The sequence below is a fragment of the Salmo trutta genome, chromosome 6 (assembly GCF_901001165.1).
Source record: "Salmo trutta chromosome 6, fSalTru1.1, whole genome shotgun sequence".
Lineage (NCBI taxonomy): Eukaryota > Metazoa > Chordata > Actinopteri > Salmoniformes > Salmonidae > Salmo > Salmo trutta.
This window is the reverse complement of record NC_042962.1, coordinates 39,228,487-39,256,405: the sequence shown is the minus strand read 5'-3', so window position 1 is coordinate 39,256,405 and position 27,919 is coordinate 39,228,487. Positions and strand designations below refer to the sequence as shown.

Sequence of the window (27,919 nt, the reverse complement as noted above, 5' to 3'; positions counted from 1 at the left end):
AGCCAGATTTTGAAGCCGTCTTCTTGCTGCAGACACGTCCAAGCACCCCAGGTCATATTTTGGGAACGTGCTTCTTCACCGGCCGACTCCACCGTGGGGGTTTCTCTGCCGCAACATTCATTGACTTGGGGTCTAATTTGCGTTTTTCACCTCTTAAATGTTGGGTCGTAGGTAGTGCTGCTGGTTTACCACCGCGATTATCTGAAATTCATATTCAATTAATGTGTTGGAGGAGATGAAGCCTTGATTTGATGGGGCCGCGTTCTCCATGGCTCTCCGATGAAGATGCTAGTTTTCTGTAGCAACATGTCTCGCTCCTCTCCTCTAGCCTGCGCTCAGCACTGGTCCTTTGCGTAGACCCGTTTTACGGCAATCTGCATTTACGTTCGACTTGAATCCGCCGGTCGTGGCTCTCGGATGAGGGCTGGGTTCTATGTCAGCCCAGTGATTTTCGCTTCCGTGTCTGCTAGGCGGTAAAATGCCTGAGAAGTTGTATTTTGATGTCCACTGTCATCTTGGTCCTGGGTTAGTTGCCGCCATCATGTTCTTCTTGGAACACTTTTTTGTATCGTGCGCGACATCTTTAGAGCTGCGACCGTTCCATTCTGACGCACCTGGAGGGTCTGTTTTCAGAAGGTGCAGCATCAGTTGCCATCCAGCTACTCTGAAAGCTAAAACATAGTATAGGAAATAGTGTGGACTCGAGAGACAGGAGAGTGTGCTCAACAAGTAGCCTAACGGATGACAAAATTGAATATGAAATATTTAGCATCAGTCACAAAACGCAGCCATAGCGTTCGGGTGATAGCTGTCCATGATCCTGAAACCCGGGAATGATTTCATTTCTGTAAGGGTTCTCCCACTAGTGGAGTTGAATACAAAAAAAATACACTTAGTCTGATCTGACCCATAGGGGTTGATGTGTGTTCTGTATGTATAGCATGCATGCATTATTTTAGAATTATTACTGAATTATGGCCATGTGAATACTTCCATCAAGGTCAAAAGAAAGAAAAATACACACACTCCTTTCATTTGCTTTGTCTGACATGTTCATCAGGTGCATGTCATTATACAATCATTATAACATTTATATAACAACAATATAACATTTAATCATGGCACAATCAATCATTCAGGGTGACATGGGTTCAGGATTGTATCCAAGGCCACTGATCATGTATTGTGTGGTTTGTTTGGCTGTGGACCTTGTTTTTTGTTTGTTTCTCTTTTATCCCACAGGCTTATCTTGCAACAGTCCTTCAAAGACAAAACAAGTAGTATAGCCTATACACTGCAATAAAAGCAAAGATACATTTGAAACACACCATTTAAAAACAAAACAAAAAAATGTATTTCTCATTTAAATAGTTAAATAACTGACGATCCAGAGTGGTATAGATTGCATAAAACAGGTGAATAGCTAGATGAGCTTTGGTAAAGTTTCCTGGCAACAAATCTCCTTGAACTAATTTCAGTTTCGCTTCCTTCTCTCCTGTAGAATACTTGTTAGTTCCTTCTCTATTCTCCATACAAATGTCTTTACTACTCCTTCACAGATCCTTTGTAAATACCCAGTTGACCCAAAGTAAAGCCTGAGAGAAGGTCAGTGGAAAGAAACAACCCATCATGCATTTGGAATTATTCTGCATCACTTTGTGTCCTTCCCATTGATGACTGCAATCTATAGGCAATTGGCCACAGATGAGAAACTGAACTGAGGTCAGGGGTCATATTTATAAAGCTTCTCAGAGTGGGAGTGCTGATCTAGGATCAGGTCCCCCTTGTCCATGTGATCTTTTTCATTATGATCAAAAGTTAACACTGAAGCTACATCGTGCACTCTTACTAAGAGATGCTTTAAGAATATGGGCCCAGTTGTCTGAGAGCTAGCTGGTCTGAGAGCTGTGCTATATACAGTAGAGTGTAGTGTAGATGATGCAGACATATCAGTTGATCAGAGGTTTGCTGTAGAAGCAATAAAGCAAATAATTTTGTATTTATTTCTGTCTGCCTGTCTTATTGAATTTCCTTCTTTATAAATCTCTCTTTCTCTCTCTCTCTCTCTCTCTCTCTCTCTCTCTCACACACACACACACACACACACACACACAAAGACATATATGCAGCTGAAAGTAATATAAACACTCAAAAACCCAAATACACCACAGAAACACAATCAAACACTAATTTATACGCACATACTGTATATACACAAATCCAATGACAACATGCGTACACACATACACTATGCATGCAAAGACAATGACACGCAAACACACTTGACATGGCGGGTTAACAGGAGGGACGGATTGAAGATTTTCAAGATTTACACAAAATTGGTTATGCAAACATAGATGCATTCCAGGAAACAATTATTGATAATAGAGTATGCACACGAGCTTCTGGATATCAGGACAGCGATTACTCACCTCGTACTGGACAAAGATTTTTTTCTTTAACGAGTCGGACGCAAAGGATTTACTTCAGACACCTGGCAATGCCCTCATCCCCGTCATTCACATTAGAAAGAGATGGAGATATTGGGGACATAGGTAATGGGTAATGGGATGGCGAGTGGGAAATGTGCCTCTAGCATCAGTCCTATTAGCTAACGTACAAACATTGGATAACAAAATAGACAAGCTACGATCACGAATATCCTACCAACGGCACATCAGAAACTATAATATCTGAGGCCTCCCTCCTGGCGCAGTGGTCTAAGGCACTGCATTGCAGTTGTGCCACTAGAGATCCTGGTTCGAGTCCAGGCTCTGTCGCAGCTGGCTGGGACCGGGAGACCCATGGGGCGGCGCACAATTGGCCTAGTCGTCTGGATTAGGAGAGGGTTTGGCAGGCAGGAATGTCCTTGTACCATTGTGCTCTAGCGACTCCTGTGGCTGCCGGGTGCATGCACGCTGACACGGTCACCAGGTGTACGGTGTTTCCTCTGACACATTGGTGTGGCTGGCTTCTGGGTTAAGTAGGAATTGTGTCAAGAAGCAGTGCGGCTTGGTTGGGTCATGTTTCAGACGACGCATGGCTCTTGACCTTTGCCTCTCCCGAGTCTGTACGGGAGTTGCAGTGATTAGACCAGACTGTAACTACCAATTAGATACAATGAAATTGGGGAGAAAAAGGGGTAAAATAACTAAAAATGTAATATCTTATGTTTCACCGAGTCGTGGCTGAACAACGACATGGTTAAAATACAGCTGGCGGGGTTTACACTGCATCGGCAAGATAGAACAGCTGCCTCCATTGTGTATATTTGTAAACAACAGCTGCTGCACGAAATCTAACATTAAGGAAGTCTCACGGTTTTGCTCGCCAGAGGTAGAGTATCTCAGGATTAGCTGTAAACCACACTATTTACCAAGACAGTTTTCATCTATATTTTTTGTAGCTGTCTATTTACTACCACAAACCGATGCTAGCACTAACTTCGCAAGGAGCTCCTAGTGGCCGCGGACTTTAATGCAGGGAAACTTAAATCCGTTTTACCCAATTTCTACCAGCATGTTAAATGTGCAACCAGAGGGAAAAGAAACTCTAGACCACCTTTACTCCACACACTTCGCCCTCCATTTGGCAAATCTGACCATAATTATATCCTCCTGATTCCTGCTTACAAGCAACAACTAAATCAGGAAGCACCAGTGACTCGGTAAATAAAGAAGTGGTCAGATGATGCAGATGCTAAGCTACAGGACTGTTTTGCTAGCACAGACTGGAATATGTTCCGGGATTCTTCCGATAGCATTGAGGAGTACACCACATCAGTCACTAGCTTCATCAATGAATGCATCGATGACGTCATCCCACAGTGACCATACGTACATACCCCAACCAGAAGCCATTGATTACAGGCAACATCTGCACTGAGCTAAAAGGTAGAGCTGCCGCTTTCAGGGAGCAGGACTCAAACCCGGAAGCTTATATGAAATCCAACTATGCTGAATCGTAGTACTACACTGGCTCCGACACTCGTCGGATGTGGCAGGGCTTGCAAACTATTACAGACTACAAAGGGAAGCACAGCAGCGAGCTGCCCAGTGACACGAGCCTACCAGACAAGTTAAATTACTTCTATGCTCGCTTCAAGGCAAGGAACACTAAAGCATGCATTAGAGCCAGTGGCGATTTTAGCATGTAAATCTTGGTGGGGACAAAAAAAAGTAGGATGCATGCCAGCAAAGCCACTACACAACACTAAACAATACATTAATTGCACTACAACAGTGACAAATGGTGCCCACAAACTGTTAGGGCCTACATAAAGCTGTCCCAACAGCAGAGTCCCAACAGCTTACCACTGCTACACCTGGCTTCCAGTGGAGCCTTGTCTGGCATCGAAACAGTTAATTCAGCCTCATTTACTGCCTTTTAACAAAACATAGCTGATATGGCAGACTTGCTTAAACAAATGCGGTTTCTACTGACAATTCAGATGTACAAACTATGGCAGAAGGGGACGACAAGCGGATAAGAGGCAATCCATACTTTCGATTAAGACATTAATGAGCAAATGAAGACAGACGTAGTCAATATAACTATTTGTTCAGCACTTTTGAAATGTACAGCGACAGAATTCAGAACATGGGCCGTTCTTACAGTGTACAAGTTAAAACCGTAGGATAAATAAATGGAGCAGATAAACAGACAATGAAAGGTCTTACAATATTTGATGATTACATTTCTCTAAAACAGGTTATGGCCTATTTGTGACCACCAAGTTAGAACCGTATAAGAGGTGAAAATAGACCAAATTATTATGGTGAGGCACATTGAACGCCATTTGGGTCTTTACGTGTCAAAAAAGATACACGTCATATAACACTATTTGACGCGTTAAATAAGCTTTTAATTTGACACGTCAAATAACACAATTCTATCATAGAATGTGCAAGCCAAGTACCACCAGTACTATCAGTAGCACTGTCAAAGCTGTACAAAATAGTAGCCAAACAAGCACACACCGGGCCACGAATGATGTGTTTGCAATATCGCGTTGGTGAGGCTCATAGGCTACTAACAGCTTACTAAACAATATACACTTCGTATTACTTTCTTAGCATCAGTGTACATTTCTCCCTTGCATAATACATCATTTATGCAGCAGCATACAATACATTTTTTGGATTCACCTTGTGAAGGTGGTGCAGTGGCCCTTTGTGGGCCAATTTTGTCATCCAACTTTGTCATCAAAGTCTGGCATTCTCTGGATTTATGGTGGAAACGCCACAGAGCCACTCCATTGAATAGCAGGCTAGCGTTAGTGGTTTCTTTGCAACGCTTGCAGTTAGCCACTTATTCCTTCCAAACGACTCATTGTTAAATTTGCGATTTCCAACTTGTGTAATCTTTATGTACAATGGTTGATGAGCACAGATACGTTTTCTCTATAATTTCTCTTCATTATTTCTCTTCATATGACAAGGATTAAAAAGGATTTGCCAGTCGATTTTCAACTTGATGACAACTGATGACGACTGCTAGCTAAGACTTTGAAAGTAGGACGTTGACATGATCACGCCAATCAAAGCTACTGTAGATATAACGTGATTTGATGTCGTTCTATCTGTGGCCATTGACCTTGAGCCTTCTTGGATCGGCACTTCTAATATAACTCTATAACATTTTTGAGCCCTTAGCTTAGAATTGGCGATGATGTACTGTCCCATAAGAAACAGAAAACTGAGCCAATCAGGCGCAACGCTCTGTATTTTCTGCAGGCTAGCCCCACCACCACAGAAAGCACTGCGCTAGGCTGAAACATCTGCATTTGGAGCTGCCTTACTCAAGAAAGCAAAAAAGAGACCATATTTGTTTGCGGCTTTATTAACTCAATGACTTTTTGTACATTGTTTGCAAACTGATATGTGATGTGTATTAATACCAAAATAACATTTATACCTAAAAATAAAAACAGGTGAGGCTCTGCCACTGATGAGAGTATCAGCTATTCCAGATGCCTGTGTGATCACGCCCTCTGTAGCCGATGTGAGTAAGACCTTTAAACAGGTCAACATTCACAAAGCCGCAGGGCCAGACGGATTACCAGGACGTGTACTCCGAGCATGCGATGGCCAACTGGCAAGTGTCTTTACTGATATTTTCAACCTGTCCCTAACTGAGTTTGTAATACCAACATGTTTCAAGCAGACCACCATAGTCCTTATGCCCAAGAACACTAAGGTAACCTGCCTAAATGACTACAGAACTGTAGTGCTCACGTCTGTAGACATAAAGTGCTTTGAAAGGCTGGTCATGGCTCACATCAACACCATTATCCCAGAAAGCCTAGACCCACTCCAATTTGCATACCGCCCCAACAGATCCACAGATGATCCAATCTCTATTGCACTCCACACTGCCCTTTCCCACCTGGACAAAAGGAACACCTATGTGAGAATGCTATTCATTGACTACAGCTCAGCATTCAACACCATAGCGCCCTCAAAGCTCATCACTAAAGCTGGGACTAAACACCTCCCTCTGCAACTGGACTTCCCGACGGGCCGCCCCATAGGTAAGGGTAGGTAAGGGTAGGTAACAACACATCTGCCACGCTGATCCTCAACACGGGGGTCCCTCAGGGGTGCGTGCTCAGTCCCCTCCAGTACTCCCTGTTCACCTATGACTGCATGGCCAGGCATGACTCCAACACCATCATTAAGTTTGCATACAACACAACAGCGGTAGGCCTGATCACCGACAACGATGAGACAGCGTATAGGGAGGAGGTCAGAGACCTGGCCGTGTGGTGCCAGGATAACAACCTCTCCTTCAATGTGATCAAGAAAAAGGAGATATTGTGGACTACAGGAAAAGGAGGACCGAGCATGGCCCCATTCTCATTGATGTGGCTGTAGTGGAGCAGGTTGAGAGCTTCAAGTTCCTTGGAGTCCACATCACCAACAAAATATCATGGTCCAAACACACCAAGACAGTCGTGATGAGGGTACAACAAAGCCAATTCCCCCTCAGGAGACTGAAAATATTTGGCATGGGTCCTCAGATCCTCAAAAAGTTCTACAGCTGCACCATCGAGAGCATCCTGACTGGTTGCATCACTGCCAGGTATGGCAACTGCTCGGCCTCCGACCACAAGGTACTACAGAGGGCCCAGTACATCAGTGGGGCCAAACTTCCTGCCATCCAGGACCTCAATACCAGGCGGTGTCAGAGGAAGGCCACCCTAGTCATTGACTATTCTCTCTGCTACCGCACAGCAAGGGTTACTGGAGCGCCAAGTCTAGGTCCAAAAGCTTCTTACCAGCTTCTACCCCAAAGCCATAAGACTCCTGAAGAGCTAATCAAATTACTACCCAGACTATTTGCAAAATTGACTATGAAGTGTAAATAGGATAATTTCGGTCATCAAGTCAGTCTCGTCCAAAATTAGATTTCGAAGTAAGTGCATCGCAAAGGGTATGAATGGGTCTGGTATGGATGACTTACATGCCCACTTTTGCCAATGATGTCCAAACGCCCAGAGACAGACAGATGTGGTCCGCCCCCAGCTGCCATGTGTTGTGGACATGTTGTCAAGTCTGCAATGCACTCACTCTTGCTTGGTACAGGAGTGAAAATGGGCTTCCATAAAGTTGGTGCAAAGTTTTAATGCATTCAGCAATATTGTGCAAGATGGCAAGTAATGGATAGCATACAACAAACAACATGATGGCTGTGACTGGTGTGTGGTGAGTAGCTAGCTAACTATGATACTGTGATGTATCTATACTGCATATAGGGTATACCATTTTGAGATTATACACTGAACAAAAATAAAAACGCAATGTGGAACAATTTCAAAGTTTTCACTGAGTTAAAGCTAATATAAGGGACTCAGTCAATTTAAATAAATTAATTAGGCCCTAGTCTATGGATTTTGCTTGACTGGGAATACAGATATGCATCTGTTTGTCACAGATACAGTTGAAGTCGGAAGTTTACATACACCTTAGCTAAATACATTTAAACTCAGTTTTTCACAATTCCTGACCGTTAGTCCTACTAAAAATTCCCTGTCTTAGGTCAGTTAGGATCCCCACTTTATTTTAAGAATGTGAAATGTCAGAATAATAGTAGAGAGAATTATTTATTTCAGCTTTTACTTCTTTCATCACATTTCCAGTGTGTCAGAAGTTTACATACACTAAATTAGTATTTGGTAGCATTGCCTTTAAATTGTTTAACTTGGTTCAAACGTTTCGGGTAGCCTTCCACAAGCTTCCCACAATGAGTTGGGTGAATTTTGGCCCATTCCTCCTGACAGAGCTGGTGTAAATGAGTCAGGTTTGTAGGCCTCCTGGCACGCACACACTTTTTCAGTTCTGCTAACAAATTTTCTATAGGATTGAGGTCAGGGCTTTGTGATGGCCACTCCAATACCTTGACTTTGTTGTCCTTAAGCCATTTTGCCACAACTTTGGAATTATGCTTGGGGTCATTGTCCATTTGAAAGACCTATTTGCAACCAAGCTTTAACTTCCTGACTGATGTCTTGAGATGTTGCTTCAATATATCCACGTAATTTTCTTTCCTCATGATGCCATCTATTTTGTGAAGTGCACCAGTCCCTCCTGCAGCAAAGCACCCCCACAACATGATGCTGCCACCCCCGTGCTTCACGGTTGGGATGGTGTTCTTCGGCTTGCCAGCCTCCCCCTTTTTCCTTCAAATGTAATGATGGTCATTGTGGCCAAACAGTTAAAAAAAATTTATCAGAACAGATGACATTTCTCCAAATAGTACCATCTTTGTCCCCATATGCAGTTGCAAACCGTAGTCTGGCTTTTTTATGGCGGTTTTGGAGCAGTGGCTTTTTCTGTTGCACGTTATTTCTGGTCACAACTGGCAGACTTGTTTACGTGCTGCTGTGTGTTTTGTTGCCAACCTTACTTTGCTACCTGACAACTTTACGGTTTTTACTTTTTAATTACCGTTTATATTTTTAGTTTTTCCCTCACTCAACTTTTTTCATTCAACTTTTTCACTCCGGACGTTTTATCTGGACATGATTCGTCAGGACTTCCAACAGCCGAAGCTAAGTAGTAACATTAACATGATGCCTTCTAATTGCAGTCGTTGTACTCATAATATACAGGAGAACGATCGCCTTACGGCGAGGATAGCTGTGCTGCAAGCCCAGCTTCAGACGCAATCGTTAGCCAAGGGTAATTTCAGTGTTGGAAAGGATGAAACAGCATCTGTGCCACCAGTAAGTACAGATAGTAACGTTAGTATAAATCCCCTCGCACGGTCCCCGCAGCCGGACAACTTTCTCATGGCTTCTGGAGGGAAATGCTGTAGGAATGCTCAACCGGTGTCGCTCATTCAGCCGACAGAAACTTTCAACCGGTTCTCCCCATTAAGCAGCGAGTTGGACTCAGAGGCCGAGCTTTCTCTGGTCTCTACTCCTCCTGTTACGGGGTCTGAGATGCCGAAGCTTCCCACCATTAGCTCTGACAAATTGAAAACCCTAGTCATTGGCGACTCCATTACCCGCAGTATTAGACTTAAAACGAATCATCCAGCGATCATACACTGTTTACCAGGGGGCAGGGCTACCGACGTTAAGGCTAATCTGAAGATGGTGCTGGCTAAAGCTAAAACTGGCGAGTGTAGAGAGTAGAGAGATATTGTTATCCACGTCGGCACCAACGATGTTAGGATGAAACAGTCAGAGGTCACCAAGCGCAACATAGCTTCAGCGTATAAATCAGCTAGAAAGATGTGTCAGCATCGAGTAATTGTCTCTGGCCCCTTCCCAGTTAGGGGGAGTGATGAGCTCTACAGCAGTCTCACAACTCAATCGCTGGTTGAAAACTGTTTTCTGCCCCTCCCAAAAGATAGAATTTGTAGATAATTGGCCCTCTTTCTGGGACTCACCCACAAACAGGACCAAGCCTGGCCTGTTGAGGAGTGACGGACTCCATCCTAGCTGGAGGGGTTCTCTCATCTTATCTACGAACATAGACAGGGCTCTAACTCCCCTAGCTCCATAATGAAATAGGGTGCAGGCCAGGCAGCAGGCCGTTAGCCAGCCTGCCAGCTTAGTGGAGTCTGCCACTAGCACAGTCAGTGTAGTCAACTCAGCTATCCCCATTGAGACCGTATCTGTGCCTCGACCTAGGTTGGGCAAAACTAAACATGGCGGTGTTCGCCTTAGCAATCTCACTAGAATAAAGACCTTCTCCACTCCTGCCATTATTGAAAGAGATCGTGATACCTCACATCTCAAAATAGGGCTACTTAATGTTAGATCCCTCACTTCCAAGGCAGTTATAGTCAATGAACTAATCACTGATCAAAATCTTGATGTGATTGGCCTGACTGAAACATGGCTTAAGCCTGATTCATTTCATGTGTTAAATGAGGCCTCGCCTCCTGGTTACACTAGTGACCATATCCCCCGTGCATCCCACAAAGGCAGAAGTGTTGCTAACATTTACGATAGCAAATTTCAATTTACAAAAAAAAATACGACGTTTTCGTCTTTTGAGCTTCTAGTCATGAAATCTATGCAGCCTACTCAATCACTTTTTATAGCTACTGTTTACAGGCCTCCTGGGCCATATACAGCGTTCCTCACTGAGTTCCCTGAATTCCTATCGGACATTGTAGTCATAGCAGATAATTTTCACATTTTTGGTGGCTTTAATATTCACATGGAAAAGTCCACAGACCCACTCCAAAAGGCTTTCGGAGCCATCATCGACTCAGTGGGTTTTGTCCAACATGTCTCTGGACCTACTCACTGCCACAGTCATACTCTGGACCTAGTTTTGTCCCGTGCAATAAATGTTGTGGATCTTAATGTTTTTCCCCATAATCATGGACTATCGGACCACCATTTTATTATGTTTGCAATTGCAACAAATAATCTGCTCAGATCCCAACCAAGGAGCATCAAAAGTTGTGCTATAAATTCTCAGACAACCCAAAGATTCCTTGATGGCCTTCCAGACTCCCTCTGCCTACCCAAGGACGTCAGAGGACAAAAATCAGTTAACCACCTAACTGAAGAACTCAATTTAACCTTCCGCAATACCCTAGATGCAGTTGCACCCCTAAAAACTAAAAACATTTGTCATAAGAAACTAGCTCCCTGGTATACAGAAAATACACAAGCTCTGAAGCAAGCTTCCAGAAAATTGGAACGGAAATGGCGCCACAGTCTTCCGACTAGCTTGGAAAGGCAGTACCGAGCCCTCACTGCTGCTCTATCATCCTATTTTTAAAACTTAATTGAGGAAAAACAATCCAACATTTCTTTTTGATGCTGTTGCAAAGCTAACTAAAAAGCAGCATTCCCCAAGAGAGGATGGCTTTCACTTCAGCAGTAATAAATTCATGAACTTCTTTGTGATGGAAAAGATCATGATCATTAGAAAGCAAATTACGGACTCCTCTTTAAATCTGCATATTCCTCTAAAGCTCCGTTGTCCTGAGTCTGCACAACTCTGCAAGGACCTAGGATGAAGGGAGACACTAAAGTGTTTTAGTACTATATCTCTTGACACAATTATGAAAATAATCATGACCTCTAAACCTTCAAGCTGCATACTGGACCCTATTCCAACTAAACTACTGAAAGAGCTGCTTCCTGTGCTTGGCCCCCCTATGTTGAACATAATAATCTATCCACTGGATGTGTACCCAACTCACTAAAAGTGGCATTAATAAAGCCTCTCTTGAAAAAGCCAAATCTTGACCCAGAAAATATAAAAAACTATCGGCCTATATCGAATCTTCCATTCCTCTCCAAACTTTTAGAGAGAGCTGTTGCATAAACAATGTTTACGAAACGCTTCAGTCTGGTTTTAGACCCCATCATAGCACTGAGACTGCACTTGTGAAGGTGGTAAATTACCTTTTAATGGCATCAGACCGAGGCTCTGCATCTGTCCTTGTGCTCCTAGATCTTAGTGCTGCTTTTGATACCATCGATCACCACATTCTTTTGGAGAGATTGGAAACCCAAATTGGTCTACACGGACAAGTTCTGGCCGGTTTAGATCTTATTTGTCGGAAAGATATCAGTTTGTCTCTATGGTTTGTCCCCGGACAAATCAACTGTAAATTTCGTTGTTCATCAAGATTCCGTTTTAGGACCACTATTGTTTTCACTATATATTTTACCTCTTGGGGATGTCATTCAAAAACACAATGTTAAATTTCACTGCCATGCGGATGACACACAGCTGTACATTTCAATGAAACATGGTGAAGCCCCAAAATTGCCCTCGCTAGAAGCCTGTGTTTCAGACATAAGGAAGTGGATGGCTGCAAACTTTCTACTTTTAAACTCGGACAAAACAGAGATGCGTGTTCTAGGTCCCAAGAAACAAAGAGATCTTCTGTTGAATCTGACAATTAATCTTGATGGTTGTACAGTCGTCTCAAATAAAACTGAAGGACCTCGGCGTTACTTTGGACCCAGATCTCTCTTTTGAAGAACATATCAAGACCGTTTCAAGGACAGCTTTTTTTCATCTACGTAACATTGAAAAAATCAGAAACTTTCGGTCCAAAAATGATGCAGAAAAATGTATCCATGCTTTTGTTACTTCTAGGTTGGACTACTGCAATGCTCTACTTTCCGGCTACCCGGATAAAGCACTAAATAAACTTCAGTTAGTGCTAAATACGGCTGCTAGAATCCTGACTAGAACAAAAAAATTTGATCATATTACTCCAGTGCTAGCCTCCCTACACTGGCTTCCTGTTAAGGCAAGGGCTGATTTCAAGGTTTTACTGCTAACCTACAAAGCAATACATGGGCTTGCTCCTACCTACCTTTCCGATTTGGTCCTGCTGTACATACCTACACGTACGCTACGGTCACAAGACGCAGGCCTCCTAATTGTCCCTAGAATTTCTAAGCAAACAGCTGGAGGCAGGGTTATATCCTGCCTGTTTGGCCATATCCTGCCTGATGGGGTCACAGTGTCTTCTGACCCCTCCTGTCTCAGCCTCCAGTATTTATGCTGCAGTAGTTTATGTGTCGGGGGCTAGGGTCAGTCTGTTATATCTGGAGTATTTCTCCTGTCTCAACTGGATATTTAACTTTTTGGTAAAAAAAAATGTATTGTTAACCTGTCTGGGAACTATCAACAGCAGGTGAAATATCAAGGGCACCAAATTTGAAAACAATTAAAATTTCTCAAACATACAACTATCTTACACCATTTGAAAGATAAACATCTCCTTAATCTAACCACGTTGTCCGATTTCAAAAAGGCTTTACGGCGAAAGCATAAAGTTAGATTATGTTAAGACAGTACATTGAAAATAGCTGTGTGTAATGTTTTGTCAATGCAAAGACAGGCGTCACCAAAAGCAGAAAACCAGCTAAAATTATGCACTAACCTTTGACAATCTTCATCAGATGACACTCCTAGGACATTATGTTAGACAATACATGCATTTTTTGTTCTATCAAGTTCATATTTATATCCAAAAACAGCATTTTACTATGGCGTTGATGTTGAGAAAATATTTTCCCTCCAATACCGCCAGTCAATCAGCACAACAAATTAAATAATTACTATTCGAAAACATTGGTAAAATATTATATTGTCATTCAAAGAATTATAGATTAACATCTCTTGAACGCAACCGCATTGCCAGATTTAAAAATAACTTTACTGGGAAATCACACTTTGCAATAATCTGAGTACTGCGCCCAGAAAAATAGGCTAGGTGATACAGACTAAGCGCCATGTTGGAGAGATCTAAAATCAAAAATACTATGTAAATAATCCCTTACCTTTGATTATCTTCATCAGAAGGCACTGTCAGGAATCCCAGGGCCATAACAAATGTAGTTTTGTTTGAAAAAGCTCATAATTTATGTCCAAAAAGCTCCGTGTTGTTAGCGCGTCCTGTAGGCTACTCAAAAACATGAACGACGCCTGCCGGACTTGTCTTCATCAAAGAAGGAAAAAAAATATTTACGTTCGTTCAAACATGTCAAACGTTGTATAGCATAAATCATTAGGGCCTTTTTCAATCAGAACTTCAATAATATTCAAGGCGGACGATTGCATTCTCTTTTAAAACGTATTGGAACGAGAGTACCCAAACATGCACTCGCGCGCCAGAGTCGTATCGGCCATCCGCTTATGACCAACGTTCCAAGTCTCTTGTTCGGTCAGTTTTCACAGTAGAAGACTCAAACCACTTTGTAAAGACTGGTGACATCTAGTGGATGGCATAGGAAGTGCTCAATGATTAATACGTCCCTGTGTGTTTCAATGGCATAGGCTTAAAAGTAATTCAACACATCAGGTATCCACTTCCTGTCAGAATTTGTCTCAGGGTTTTGACTGCCATATGAGTTCCGTTATACTTACAGACACCATTCAAACAGTTTTAGAAAATTCAGAGTGTTTTCTATCCAAATCTGTTAATAATATGCATATCCTAGCTTCTGAGTTGGTGTAGGAGGCAGTTAAAAATGGGCACATATTTTTTTCAAAACTGCCCCCTATCCCCAACAGGTTTTAAAGCATTATGAAATGGACATTGTACGATTTCCTCGTAAACTACAATAGATAAATGTCTGGTTCTATTTTTCCTTACACCGTAAGTTCATGTACTTTGACATGAAGTGGTCAAATTAGTGCTGTATTACCTTTTTCAACCTTTAATCCCACAAAATGTGCATTAACTCAAAGGGCGTTGTGGCCTCGATGCCATCTTGTTTCTGGGCTAAAAGTACATTTGGCCGCCCCCCTGCTCACCGAGTTTCATCTTTGAAGTCTGTTCCGTTTCTGATAAATGGCCAAGTCCATTTGGTATTTGAAATGTCCATTTGCCATATACAGCCAGACGTCATCTGGTGGAATCTTCCGTAACAGCGTATTTATTTATTTAAATGTATATCGCGAAAACCAAGTGTTCTGGAAACGTTATTTTTTTTACTTTAAGGAAGATTGGGCCCCTGGGGACGACCCAAGGCCCTCGGCCTATGTTAATAACACCCGCGGACATTAGTAAGGGACCGTCCATTTGCCATATGGAAATCCTCACCGATCATACGGGAAATGCCGCAGAGGTCCTTCACACAGAGCAAGACACCGAGACACCTCTCCTATGGCAAACTCCACCCGCTGCCGGTTCCACAACGGCCCTGGTCCCATCTCTCTCGTGGACTTTGTCACAGATCTTACCCCCTCAGAGGGGCACACCACCATCCTGGTCGTTGTGGACCGGTTTTACAAAGCCTGTCGTTTGATTCCTCTGCCTGGTCTCCCGATGGCCATGCAGACCACGGAGGCTCTCTTCTCTCACGTCTTCCGGCACTGTGGGATCCCAGAGGATATTGTGTCTGACCGTGGTCCTCAGTTCACCTCCCATGTCTGGAAGGCCTCATGGAATGACTGGGGGTAACGGTCTGCCTCACCTCCGTGTACTTCCCCAATCAAATGGGCAGGTGGAAAGGGTAAATCAGGAACTGGGTACGTTCCTTCGTAGGTACTGTCAGGACCGGCCAGGGGAGTGGGCTGCATTTCTGCCTTGGGCAGAATACACACAAAACTCCCTCCTCCACTAACCTCACACCCTTTCAGTGTGTTCTAGGTTATCAGCCAGCCCTGGCACCCTGGAACCGGAGACAGATCGAGGCTACTGCGGTGGACGATTAGTTCCGGCATGCCGAGGAGGTATTGAACACATCACACACCCGTCTCCAGTGTGTCGTCCTCCGGCAGAAGGCGCAGGCCGATCGTCACCGCAATGTGGCTCGGTCTTTCACTCTGGTGACAAGGTCTGGCTTTCTACGAAGGACCTGCCCCTCTGCCTGCCCTGCCGGAAGCTGAGCCCGCAGTTTCTGGGGCCATTCAAAGTCCTGAGGAGAGTCAATGAGGTGTCATACAGATTACAGCTCCGCATCAATTACTGTATCTCACCCTCATTTCATGTCATGTATCTCTCCTCAGGCCGGTGGCAGCTGGTCCCTTGGCTAGTGCTGGACCCCACGACGCACCTCCCCCTCCCTTGGACGTTGAGGGGGTGCCGGCATACTCCATCTGCAGCCTGTTGGACTCACGCCGTCGTTGGGGTCTCTCCAGTACATGGTTGACGAGGAGGGGTACGACCCGCAACGCGTCTCCGGGGTTGTCCCCAAGGTCGGCGGCGCCCCGCCGCTGGAGCAGCGCCTCCTGGGGGTGGGGGGTGGGCGTACTGTCACAACAGCATTCGCTTTGGCTCCCCCTCCTGTCCAGCTCAGGTGTTTGGCGTCGCCGGCCTTCTAACTGCTGCCGAAACTGCTGCTGGAAAACGCTCTTCACTCACCAACCCCGGACTTGTCTCGTCATCATTATACACACCTGGTTCCAATCCCCACTCTATCACTCTATATATATACTCCCTCTGTCATTTGTCTTTATTGGTCATTGTAAATGTGGCTTGTTGTCCTGAGAGGAATCTCTCCTACTATTTTCCTGACTACTTTATTATTTTGCACTTTGGGTTTCGTCCCGCTTTTATATATATATATAGTGCTTTAATAAACTCAGTAGTTCTAAACCTGCAACTTCCTCCTGCCTACTCCTCTCTACACTTGTGATACCATGGAAGAACTGGGACATTTTCAGCTTCCGGGAATTGTGTACAGATTATTGCGACATGGGGCCATGCATTATCTTGCTGAAACATAAGGCAATCTCATCACGCTAGCTCTGTGCTTTCAAATTGCTATTGATAAAATGCAATTGTGCTCGTTGTTCGTAGCTTATGCCTGCCAATACCATAACCCCACTGCCATCATTGGACACTCTGTTCACAATGTTGACACCAGCAAACTGCTTGCCCACATGACGCCATACACGCTGTCTGCCATCTGCTTGGTACAGTTGAAACTGGGATTCATCCATGAAGAGCACATTTCTCCAGCATGCCAAGGTGAGCATTTGCCTACTGAAGCCAGTTACGATGCCAAACTGAAGTCAGGTGAAGACCCTGGTGAGGATAACGAGCATGAAGATGAGCTTCCCTGAGACGGTTTCTGACAGTTTGTGCAGAAATTCTTTGGTTGTGCAAACCCACAGTTTAATCAGCTGTCCAGGTAGTTGGTCTCAGACAATCCAGCAGGTGAAGAACCCTGATGTGGAGGTCCTGGGCTTGTATGGTTACACGTGGTCTGCCGTTGTGAGGCCGGTTGGGCATACTGCCACATTCTCTAACAACATTGTAGATGACTTATGGTAGAGAAATTATCATTCAATTCTCTGGCAACAGCTCTGGTGGACATTTCTGCAGTCAGCAAGCCAATTGCACGCTACCTGTGGCATTGTGTTATGAGACAAAACTGCACATTTTAGACTGGCCTTTTATTGTAATGATCAATCAGCTTCTTCATATGCCACACCTTTCAGGTTGATGGATTATCTTGGCAAGGGAGAAATGCTCACTAACAGGGATGTAACCTGTTGAGGCTATGGGGCAGTATTTTCACGACCGGATAAAAAAACGTACCCGATTTCAACTGGTTACTACTCTTACCCAGAAATGAAAATATGCGTAGAATTAGTAGATTTGGATAGGAAACACTCTAAAGTTTCTAAAACTGTTTGAATGGTGTCTGTGAGTATAACAGAACTCATATGGCAGTCAAAACCCTGAGACAAATCCTAACAGGAAGTGGAAATCTGATTTGTGGAATCACTTTCAAGCCTTTGCCTATGAAACCTTTCAAGCCTTTGCCACACTATTCAACAGCCAGTGAAAAATCAGAGATTTAAAACCACAAAATGTCATAATTCAAAGTTCTCAAACATAGGACTATTTTACACCATTTTATAGATACACCTCTCCTGAATCGAACCACGTTGTCCGATTTCCAAACGGCTTTACAGCAAAAGCAAAACATTAGATTATGTTAGGAGAGTACATCGACACAATAGCCACACCGCCATTTTCCGACCAACCACATGCATCACAAATAACCAAAACACAGCTAAATGAAGCACTAACCTTTGACAATCTTCAGCAGATGACACTCCTAGGACATCATGTTACACAATACATGCATTCTTTTGTTCGATAAAGTTCATTTTTATATATAAAAACAGCATTTTACATCGGCGCATGATGTTCAGAAAATATTTTCCCTCAAATGCTTCCGGTGAATCTGCGCTACAATTTACAAAATTACTACTCGAAAACATTGGTAAAATACAATATTGTCATTCAAAGAATTATAGATTAACATCTCGTGAATGCAACCGCATTGCCAGATTTAAAAATAACTTTACTGGGAAATCACACTTTGCAATAAACGAGGTGCTATGCTCAGAAAAATAGCCTAGGCGATACAGGTTAGCGCCATCTTGGAACCATCTAAAATCAAATATACTATTGTAAATATTCCTTTACCTTTGATTATCTTCATCAGAAGGCACTTCCAGGAATCCCACGTCCACAACAAATGTAGTTTTGTTCAAAAAAGTTAATAATTTATGTCCCAATAGCTCCTTCTTGTTAGTGCATTCCGAAGGCTACTCAAAATGTACGAAGCGCACGGGACTTGTCCTCACGAATGTGCAATTTTTTTTTATTTACGTTCGTTCAAACATGTCAAATGTTGTATAACATAAATCTTTAGGGCCTTTTTCAATCAGAACTTCAATAATATTCAAGGCAGATGAATGCATTGTCTTACTAAATGTTTCGGAACGAGAGAGTACCCACATCATAGTAGTAATGGCCCTCCCCCTATGACAAACTTTCCAGGCCTCTCGTTCGGTCAGTTTTTACAGGAGAAGACTCAAACCATTTTGTAAAGACTGTTGACATCTAGTGGAAGCCTTAGGAAGTGCTAAATGAATCCTAACTCACAGTGTGTTTCATAGGCAAAGGCTTGAAAGTGATTCCACAAATCAGATTTCCACTTCCTGTTAGGATTTGTCTCAGGGTTTTGACTGCCATATGAGTTCTGTTATACTCACAGACACCATTCAAACAGTTTTAGAAACTTTAGAGCGTTTTCTATCCAAATCTACTAATAGCTTCTGAGTTTGAGTAGGAGGCCGTTTAAAATGGGCACGTATTTTTTTCAAAATTCGCAATAGCGCCCCCTGGCCTTAAGGTGCGTCAAGAGGTTAACATTTTTTTGGTTACTACATGATTCCATATGTGTTATTTCATAGTTTTGATGTCTTCACTATTATTCTACAATGTAGAAAATAGTACAAATAAAGAAAAACCCTGGAATGAGTAGGTGTGTCCAAACTTTTGACTGGTACCGTAAGTATTCAGACCCTTTGTTATGAGACTCGAAATTGAGCTCAGGTGCATCCTTTTTCCATTGATCATCCTTGAGATGTTTCTACAACTTGATTAGAGTCCACCTGTGGTACATTCAATTGATTGGACATGATTTAGAAAGGCACACACCTGTCTATATAAGGTCCCACAGTTGACAGTGCATGTCAGAGCAAAAACCAAGCCATAAGGTCAAGGGAATTGTCCATAGAGTTCCGAGACAGGATTGTGTTGAGGCACAGATCTGGGGAAGTGTACCAAAACATTTCTACAGCATTGAAGGTCCCAAGAATACAGCGGCCTCCATCATTCTTAAATGGAAGAAGTTTGGAACCACCAAGACTCTTCCTAGAGCTGGACATCCGGCCAAACTGAGCAATCGGGAAAGAAGGGCCTTGGTCAGGGAGGTGACTAAGAATGTGATGGTCTCTCTGACAGAGCTCTAGAGTTCCTCCGTGGAGATGGGAGAACCTTCCAGAAGGATAACCATTTTTGCAGCACTGCCCCAATCTTCATGATATTGTGGCCAGACTGAAGACATTTCTCAGTAAAAGGCATGACAGCATGCTTGGAGTTTGCCATAAGGCATCTAAAGACTCCTAGAACATGAGAAACAAGATTCTCTGGTCTGATGATACCAAGATTGAACTATTTGCACTGAATGCCAAGCTTCACGTCTGGAGGAAACCTGGCACCATCCCTACGGTGAAGCATGGTGGTGGCAGCATCATGTTTTGGGGATGTTTTTCAGAGGCAGGGACTGGGAGACTAGTCAGGATTGAGGCAAATATGAACGGAGCAAAGTACAGAAATGAAAACCTGCTCCAGAGCGCTCAGGACCACAAAGTGGGGCGAAGGTTCACCTTCCAACAGGACAACAACCCTAAGCACAAAATCACTTCCAAAAATGCTTCAACAAAGTACTGAGTAAAGGGTCTGAATACTTATGGAAATGTGCTATTTCACTTTTTGGGGGGGGCAAAAAATGTTAACCTGTTTTTGCTTTGACATTATGGGGTATTGTGTGTAGATTGATTAGGGAAAAAACACAATTTAATCAATTTTAGAATAAGGCTGTAATGTATCAAAATGTGGAAAAAGTCAAGGGGTCTGAATACTTTCCGAAGGCACTGTATGTGGCACTTATTCAAATAAAATGTTCCAACTACTTTACAGGTTGCTGTCAATGTGGACCCCAATAACTATTTAGACTCAATTTAATTAAACCACACTGTTAATTAAACCAACTTGGTTGAGATAAAAAAAAGCCCTAAAACTCATGGCCTGCATCTCAAATGGCACCTTATTCCCTATATAGTGCACTACATTTGACCAGAGCTTTATGGGTACTGGTCAAAAGTAGTACACTTTTTATATGGAATAGAGTGCCATTTGAGACAAATCCATACACTCAACAGGGACTGGTTGGGATGAGAACAACAACAGACATTCAGTCCCACGGTACCTCTGTGACCTTTTCTCGAGAGGGAACATCTTTGCCGAGAGCCCCAGGAGGATCCTATTTTGGAGGACTCCCGTGGCTTGCCCATCTCTCTGACAAGACACATCGTTCCCCTCAATAACCTCACACGGCTCACTGATTCTCTCTACTCAAAGCACGGCCAGGCAGTGCACTCTATCTCCTCTCACTCAACAGGCATGGCTACTGGAGGTGGATTGTAAAGGTACAAACATGAAAAAAAAACAGCACACCAGTAAAGACAGATGACCATTCTTGACTTTGTTCAAGGTCAATTGTCTGCCTTTACTAGTGTGCTGTTTTTCATGTTATGTACAGTACCATGTCTTCACTATTATTCTACAATGTAGAAAATAGTACAAATAAAGAAAAGCCCTTGAATGAGTAGGTGTGTCCAAACTTTTGACTAGTACTGTCATATCTATACTATCTATACTGGCATATCAAGAAGCTGATTAAACAGCATGATCATTACACAGGTGTACCTTGTGATGGGGACATTAAAAGACAACTGCTATTTTGTCACACATCCCAATGCCACTGATGCCTCAGAGCTGTTGTCAGATAATTTAATTTCTCTACCATAACCCACCTCCAACATTTTATAGACTTTGGCAGAACGTCCAACCGGCCTCACAACCACAGACCACGTTTATGACATCGTGTTAGCGAGCGATTTGCTGATGTCAACTGTCAACGTTGTGAACAGAGTGCCCCATGGTGATGGTAGGGTTATGGTATGAGCAGGCATAAGCTACAGGCAACGAACACAATTGCATTTTATCGATGGCAATTTGAATGCAGAGATATAGTGACGAGATCCTGAGGCCCATTGTTGTGCCATTCATCCACCCCATCACCTCATGAGAAATCCATAGGTTAGGGCCTAATGAATTTATTTCAATTGACTGGTTTCCTTATATGAACTGTAACTCAGTAAAATCATAGAAATTGTTGTGTATACCGTAATTTCCGGACTATTAAGCGCACCTGAATATAAGCCGCACCCACTGAATTTAATTTTTTTAATTTTTTAACATAAATAAACCGCACGTCTATAAGCCGCAGGTGCCTACCGGTACATTGAAACAAAATAACTTTACACAGGATTTAACGAAACACGGCTTGTAAAAAAAAAAATAGGCTTTAATGAAACACGGCTTGTAACATTTTTTTTTTTAAATTAACAGTAAACTTTAGTTGTCTTTTTGCACTGAGTCAATTCCTCACGCTGCTGTTTCCAACGTCTTATCATCGACTCATTAAGACCAAGCTCCCGTGCAGCAGCTCTATTTCCTTTTCCAACAGCCAGATCAATCGCCTTCAACTTGAAAGCTGCATCATATGCATTTCTCCGTGTCTTTGCCATGATGAGGGTGACAAAATGACTACCGTAATCAGAATGATGGGAAGTTTGAGAGCGCTCGATTTAATCTAAACAGTAAACAAAAAAGTTGTTTGACCTTAACCCATTCGGCAATTTCATTGGTCTAATGAAAGCTTCATGCCGCCAAAAAACTGAGCACGTCACAGAATGTTTTTTTGGAGAAAAAAATGTGAAAGCGGGAAAAATCCATATATTAGCCGCGTCATTGTTTAGGCCGCGAGGTTCAAAGCTGGGAAAAACTTGCGGCTTATAGTCCGGAATTTACGGTAGATGTAATTTAATTACCAGCTCTGACGAATGCCTTGAGGCCGATAAGTAAAGCTTAATAAAGAGCAGTGATACTAGGAAGAGAAGTGTGCAGGTTTCTTCTTTTTTTCTCTCAAATTAACAGCTATATAAAAAGCACTTTTTCTTTCATTCAAGTCAGTTAATTTACTGAAGTTAACATCGTAACAACTGTTTAAATATTTAGATACCTGGATAATACATAAAGACCATCTTCTAATACCAATTCCAATATTTGTTAAAAATATTTATTTTAGTTCCAAAACATGAGAATTGAAAAGATTGTTTTTTAAGTTATACAGTATAATATAATTTGCATTAAATGTAAAAAATAGTTTAGGGGATAAACCAGGGTTTTCCAAACTCGGTCCTCGGGACCCCAAGGGTTGTAGTTTTAGTTTTTGATCTAGCACTACACAGCTGATTGAAATAATCAACTAATCATCAAGCTTTGATCATTTGAATTAGCTGTGTAGTGTTAGGGCAAAAACCAAAACGTTTAACCCTTGGTGTCTCGCTGTCAGTTTGGGAAACGATGGGATAGACAGTCTTCAAATATCTTAACACAATAGTCTGCATTGGTAAGGACATTAAAATAGCTTACCTCAATTATAGTAGATACACCATTAGATATAGGCCTACACTATATCCTTGAGTTCCCTTAATCCATATTCAAATGTGTAGAAAAACACTGCATAACGTTACTTTCTGATTCAGAAAACCCTTTAATACAAACATTTATTTACACTCTAAAATGAATTAAAACAAAATATTACAATCCCAGAGATATGTCAATCATAATGTGCTGAGTGTCCAGTGCTTGCATTAGATAACTTAATGGATTGGCTTTAACCATCACACTAGTAGTCATTGTCATTCCGCAAAAACCCTCCTTTGGTAGACTCTGTTACCCATGACTCTAACAATCTTAAACCTTTTGGTAAATAGTCATCTGAGGGTTCTTAAAGCCGACACTCTTGTTTCCTCCACCACTATGACATGAGAGACCGCGAGCTTCTCCACTACTGTCCCTCCGTGGAAGTGGAATTCCAGAGCCCATGTGTCCAGACAGGTGCTTTTAGGGTCTCCTATGTCTGCATACCTGTCCTGGTAGACCCTGAAAGGTCCGAACATGCTAGTGGGGAGGTCGTCCCAACCATAGCATTCCTCCACCTTAGCGATGCACTGTGCCGTCAAAGTGTCCACGCAACAAATCCAACCAAAGACTTCCCTCAGCTGCTGCTCGTCTGTGTCCACGAAGTAGCTGTCTCCGTAGCAGTCGTATTCCTTGGAAAAGTGTTCCTTGGTGGAGGGCGACATGTGTATCATGTGACACGGTTTCCATGGCACCACCTGCTTCCTGTGTAGGCACTCCAGCAGCCAGGCAGCCCACACCACGTTGTGCTGGTCTGAAGAGATCAGGTTCTTCACATGTATGTTCTCCACAGCGGCGATCACACAGTAGGTGTCCAGTCCCGGGTTCTGGACCACAATACCGCTACATCGGGCCACTGCTTTCTCTAGCTCTGCCTTGGGGTGCGCCTCGTTACCGTCCATAACACAGAACTCCACGTCCTCGAACATGTTTGTCTCTTTGGTGACGCCAGATAGGTCCTGGGACTTGAAGTGGTCGATTACGCCGACAGACTTCTTGGGCTTGGCCGCTGCCGGCGCCTTTCGCTTCTTCTTTTCGGGCTCGTCATTGTCATTGATGCGGAGGTGACGCGAGAACAACTTCCCAGACGGCTTATTGTGAAACTGATCGAGCTCAGTTAGGGTCATGCACTGGTGCCACTCTGTCCTCCCGGATCTTCTCGATTCTGGGGAAGCGTAGCGTGCAGTTGGTTTTGTACATGTCAGTATTGACTATTTCTGCTGTCTTCACCTGGATGATGACCGAGTTGCACGGGTCAATATAGACTTCCGGTCTCTCCCTCCCACACAGGAAAGAGGCCAGAGGGTCGTTCTTCCGGTAGACTTTCCAGTGCTTGGCCAGCTTCAGCCCCAAGTTGTAGAGCTCCTTCACGGTGTAGCCAGAGCCGATGCTACAGAGCTTGTGGAAGACGGAGGGTTTCTCTCCAGGCTTCGGAGCTTTGGCCAACGCGACAAGGAAATGAGACATCATGCCACCTCGCCTTCCTTTTCCCCAGTAGCCTCCGACAATCAACAGGTCGGGCTCATCCATCAAGCAATCAACGTACTCCGGCTTGAGCCAGCCCTCACCTCGCTTATCGGGCTTGTAGATGGATGAGGGATCTTTCACCATGATGCCCTCCTCCCTGTTGTCAATGGCTTTGTTGAGGGGAGTTCACCACCTCTTGCATGGTTTTGGCCTCCATTTTCGGCACCACATGTATCCTCCCTTTAACAGGAGTGAAGACAGTCTAAAGGTTGTCGTGTCGCTCCTTCAACATCTCATTGCCAAACTTGTGGTTGTTCACAAGCTCGGAGTCATCCACTAGCCTCTTGAAGTCAAACTTGCTTCCTTTTTGCATGAAGGTGTCGGCGGTGGGGTTGTACACCATCATCTCCCCATCCAGGATGCAGTTGACTACATGGGGCTTGAAGACATTGTGGATGAAAGGCGCCAGGGAGCCCTCTAGCGGCAATGCACCAAATTGCTGGGTGTACTCGAAGGAGTTCCGCATGAAGTACTTGTAGACGTCGCCATCGCTGTGCAGCTGGATGTGCTCTGCATCCAGCTTGGTCTCTATGAAGAAGGTGCTGTTGCCCATCTGCTTCTCCACCTGGTGCATGTTGGCCACGGTGGCCAGCATAGGTTTGAAGGCAGAGAACAGGCCAATGGACACTTCGCTGAGGGACAGAGGGGTCATGGAGCTGCCGGCACACCTTGTTTAGGTCTGTGGTGATGTTGTAGAGCTCAGCAGCGTCTGAGTGGAACACCTGGAGCACGGTCTCTTTGCTGACCCCCAGCTTCATGTCCTTCAGGATCATGCGGATAAGCCATTTCTGATCCAGTGTCATGCTCTTTGTGACAAGGTGCAGCAGGCTCTTCTTCACCAAGTCCTTCTGCTTACTGGCGTTGTTGATGTCCACCGAGTCCAGAAAGTCATTGACTTCTCTGATGGTGAGGTTGCCTTGGCTTGTGCAGCGTTTCTTCAACACAAAGTAGGCCATAAGGGCGAAGTCTCCCGCCTCCCCCTGAGATGTGTTGGGGGAGTGTGGTAATTCAACAGTTTGTTGACCTCCGGTCCTTTCTTGGGGAGACCCAAGACGTCTATGTAGAGCTTGGCTGACATGCTCTCTTTAATGCCATAGGCCATACGCTCCCTTTCGAACGGGGGCACTATGAGATGCATGGCCGGGTAGAAAGAGTCTGTGGTGGTAGGGTTGTCTTTGTGGAGAGCCGCATGGAACCTCCTCTAGGACTTCATGAAGTCACAGAGAAACTTTGATTTGTCTGGTCGGCGTTTGATCTTCCGTATTTTTTCAAGCGTGGTGCACAGGTGAAGAAATGGAACTTGAGCAGCGACAGAGCTCTGGGGAGCAGCAGCTTCACTTTTTGAGGTTCCCTCCATTGTGAAAGCAAAAAAAAACAATAAAAGAACAAACATTAATGACCCGCAGATTCTAAGAGTGGCTCTTAGTTTTCATCCAGGTGTGTATGTAATTGTTTTATTGATTGAAAAATATGATACTGTACTTTAGTAGTGTTCTACAGTGCCTACTTCATTTGCAACGTATAGTGCTGGAGCCTGTCCGTTATATGCAGCACAGTACATACAGTATAACAACATTTCCCAAATTTCTAAGTTTTGTAGCTAATGACTACTCAATAAACAAAACATAACTTGAGAAGTATGTGTTTTAAAAAGCCGTATGACCTAATCCATCAACTCCAGCCACGTTTAGAAACTAGTTAGCGAGAATGTACACTATACAATTCATAGCCTAAATATTTATTGAAAACATCTCTACCTATCTTACCTCAAAGCAACCAGCCAACTCGTCAGTGTCTTGCAACTCTTTGGGGATCCCTCCTCTACAAAATGCTGTGACAAGCCCGGGTTATGACTGCATCACACATTTCCTGACGAACCTGAAACAAACCAGACAGAAGTTGAATACTTGAATACTAAGCCCAGCTAGCTAGCATTGTTGTGCCAGAGGTTGTGCAATGGCACATGGAAATGCAGTTGGGGCCACTTCGGTAGGCTATGCTAGTTAGCATGCAATCTATAGACACAGCTGTTCGATACTAACGTTATATAAATTAATGTTGTCATGTTGTGTGATACGATTACAAACTCAACAAATAATGTATCAAATTACATGATTACTTCTTCTCGGTCTCAAAACAGGTGATAGGATAACATTTATTTTAACAATGTTTCTGTAAAACATTTCATTTTGATACATATTCATTGATGCAGATACAGTACATGGTCACAATACCTTTGGTTACATGCAGATAAATAATCATTAAGCAATAATCATTTTGTAAACACACCTCTATAATAGCTTTGAATTTGATCAAACTCATGTTCCAATGTCCATAAAAATTGGTTAAGTCATTTAAGTCCTGACACAGTATGCAACACACACAGATTCCTCAAGACTGTATTAACCTATATAGTCTGTAAATTCATTCAAATTCCTCACTGTGCACTGCCCTGCCTGCCCTGAATATAACACACAACATAGGCCTACCATCAACCAACAGATTTACTTGAGGTCAAGAGTCCCCGCACCAAGCAAAACATGAAGATAAAGATGTATATGAACTGTGGTGCTTAAGTTACCCAAAAAGTATTGTACACTACAGATCATTGAAAGTACTGTGTAGACTGGAGATTGTGTGCACATACAAAACATTTGTTCTTGCTTACTCTTTACACGTATAGTGAATTCTATACACAGTACCAGTAAACAGTTTGGACGCATCTACTCATTCAAGGGTTTTTCTTTATTTTTTGCTATTTTCTACATTGTAGAATAATAGTGAAGACATTAAGACAGTCGTGAAGAGAGCACGACAGAGCCTATTCCCCCTCAGGAGACTGAAATATTGGGCATGGGATCAGAGCCTCAAAAAGTTATACAGCTGTACCATCGAGAGCATCCTGACTGGTTGCATCACTGCCTGGTATGGCAACTGCTCAGCCTCCGATCGCAAGGTTAACAAAGGGTAGTGCGTATGGCCCAGTACATCACTGGGGCCAAGCTTCCTGCCATCCAGGACCTCTATACCACGTGGTGTCAGAGGAAGTCCCTAAAAATTGTCAGACTCCAGCCACCCTAGTCATAGACTGTTCTCTCTACTACTGCATGGCAAGCGGTACCAAAGCACCAAGTCTAGGTCCAAAAGGCTTCTTAACAGCTTCTACCCCCAAGCCATAAGACTCCTGAACAGCTAATCAAATGGCAACCCAGACTATATGCATTGACCCCCCCACCTCTCTTTTACGCTGCTGCTACTCTGTTTTTTATCTATGCGTAGTCACTTTAATGCTACCTACATGTACATA

General features: G+C 43.3%; 1 pseudogene; it reads right to left on the bottom strand.

The window, feature by feature from the left end:
• Window positions 1–23,135: 23,135 nt before the first annotated feature.
• Window positions 23,136–26,138, bottom strand: LOC115195909 (DNA ligase 4-like; annotated as a pseudogene).
• Between the last annotated feature and the right edge of the window lie 1,781 nt (window positions 26,139–27,919).